Source organism: Rhinolophus sinicus, linkage group LG09 (assembly GCF_036562045.2).
Source record: "Rhinolophus sinicus isolate RSC01 linkage group LG09, ASM3656204v1, whole genome shotgun sequence".
Lineage (NCBI taxonomy): Eukaryota > Metazoa > Chordata > Mammalia > Chiroptera > Rhinolophidae > Rhinolophus > Rhinolophus sinicus.
In genome coordinates this window covers 20,027,490-20,029,949 of record NC_133758.1, presented here as the reverse complement: position 1 = coordinate 20,029,949, position 2,460 = coordinate 20,027,490, and the positions used below count along the sequence as shown (strand labels likewise).

The window sequence follows — 2,460 nt, the reverse complement described above, 5'->3', positions numbered from 1 at the left end:
TGTACACACACCTAGATGGTCTAGCCCACTGCACACCTAGGCCGTGTGGGCAAAGCCTGCTGCTCCGAGACTACCAGCCTGCACAGCACGTTACTGTATAAAGCACAAGATTAAACCAAGTGCAAGAGAAAATGATGCAATCAAGAGATGAGGTAAACATGAGATGTAGACGCTGCTGCCAATGGAACACAGATACTATTCTACAGAAAGTTCTTCTATAAGCAGAAAGCGTACATTCTAAAATAATGATAAAGTGCTTGCTTCGGCAGCACATATACTAAAATTGGAACGATACAGAGAAGATTAGCATGGCCCCTGTGCAAGGATGACACGCAAATTCGTAAAATAATGATAAAAAGTATAGTATGGTAAATACATAAACCAGTAACACAGTCACTTGTTATCAACTGTAATATACTGTACACAGTTGTGTGAGCTATACTTTTATACAACAGGCAGCTCAGGAGGTTTGTTTACACTAGCATCACCACAACACAAGTAATGCGTTGAGCTATGACGTTAGGACAGCTACGATGTCACTAGGCAATAGGAATTTTTCAGCTCCATGATAATCTTACGGGTTCAGCATTGTATATCAGTCTGTCATTGACTGAAATGCTGTTATGTGGTGCATGCCTGTTTTTCCTTTGTTTTTCGATACACTCTAGGATAGGTGGTATTAACTCCCAGCTTGAGAAAAAGAGGCTCAGAGAGGTTAAGTAACATGACAAAGTCGCACAGCATTGGGATTCATTCCAGGCCTATCTGGCTCCAGAGTCGGGGTTTTCCTTCTACAACTAACTTACTGCCCTAAAGTGGGCAGCCTTCTGGGGTTAGCTGTGAATGGTCCTGAGGGAATGACTTAGGGGAGACCCCTCATCACCACCACCATTCACATACTTAGAAGGTCCCATCCCTGCTTCACAGAAATAGACATTTCAGAGCCTTAAGAGACAGGGATTGCATTGATTCTCTAGATCAATTTAGGGAGTATTGTCAGCTTAACAATATTGTCTTCTAATCCACGAACATGGGATGTCTCCACATTTATTTCAATCTTTTAAGGTTTCTTTCAGCAATATTTTGTAGTTTTCAGACTACACAACCTACATTTCTTCTTTTTAATTTATTCCTAAGTATTTTACTCTTTTTGATGCTATTGTAAATGGATTTTTAAAAAAAATTTCATTTTGGTTTGCTCATTGCTAGTGTGTAGAAATAAAGTTGATTTTTACATATTGATTTTGTATCCTGGATACATGCTGAACTTGTTTACTAGTCCCAGTAGTTTTTAATTTTTACGGATTCTTTAGAATTTTCTATAGACCAGATCATGTCATCTGCAGACATAGGTGGTTTTATTTCTTCCTTTCCACTCTGGATGCCTTTGATTTCTTTTCTTGCCTAAGCCTCCTGGCTAGAACCTCCAGCACGATGTTGAATAGAGGTAGTGGCACAGACACTCCTGTCTTACTCCTGATTACAGGGGGAAAGAATTCAGCCTTTCACCATTAAGATATCAGTGTCCTTTATCGGGTTGAGGAAGTTCCCCTCTATTCCTAGTTTGTTGAGTGTTTTTGTCATAACACATTTTAAGATATCATAGTACAGATATTTAACAAATGGCAAGAGGTCCACCCTCTGCTCAGGCTTATTTGCTCCCTACACTGGGAACTCAGTGCTACTCTCCCCACCTTTTGCCTCGTCCCCTGAGAAGGGAGCTGTCTGGGTCCTCAGATTCCCACTCAAGTCTCAGGATGGGAGTGCTCTGCCCACTGCCGAAACAGAAAACATCACAGCCCTCAGGCTCTCAGAGCTGGGACAGGGCCCTGTCCCTCCTGGCTTGTGAGTGGGCATAACCCCTATAGGCAGACTGGGGAGGACTTGGTTAGGGAACAGCAGACATGAGAGAGGAACAGCAGTCACACACTGCCCTTGGCTACCCAGAATGCTCTGGGGTTACTCTGGACAGAGGAGGGAAGACAGGCTGGCAGGGGCGGATCTGGGGGTAGGGTGGGCGGCTCAGCTCAGAAAGTACTAATGGGCTCTGCCCCTGCCCAGACAGGGAGCAGCAGGGGACAAGAAAATCCCCCCACCCCGCAACCACACACACACCAATCTTGCTGTGCCATGGGACACACTCTGCCCTCAGAAGGAGAGCTGTACTCCAGGGCCATCCCCGGCCCAGGGGTGTCTCAGCCAACTTCTTTCCCCTTCTCTAACTTTCCTCTTGTAAGGCACCCACCACTTCTTCCCTTCCCACCTCCTCTCCCTTCTCTCCTGGTTCTTCCTCAGGAGTCACCTTCAAAAGGGAGACCCCCTTCCCATCTTTAGGGCGACTCCTGGCCCCACAGCATCCATGTGCAGCATTGTCAGATCTGGCACAGGGTACGTGCTCAGTAAATGTTCTTTCCCAAATATATGGTGATGGAAGGAGAACTGACTCTGGGTGGTGAACAC

General features: G+C 45.3%; 1 non-coding gene across 1 annotated transcript; it reads left to right on the top strand.

Annotated features, from left to right (window-relative positions):
* Window positions 1-253: 253 nt before the first annotated feature.
* On the top strand, window positions 254-360 carry LOC141567046 (U6 spliceosomal RNA). Its single transcript, XR_012489443.1, has one exon. It is a non-coding gene; the product is annotated as a U6 spliceosomal RNA (small nuclear RNA).
* The last annotated feature ends 2,100 nt before the right edge of the window (window positions 361-2,460 follow it).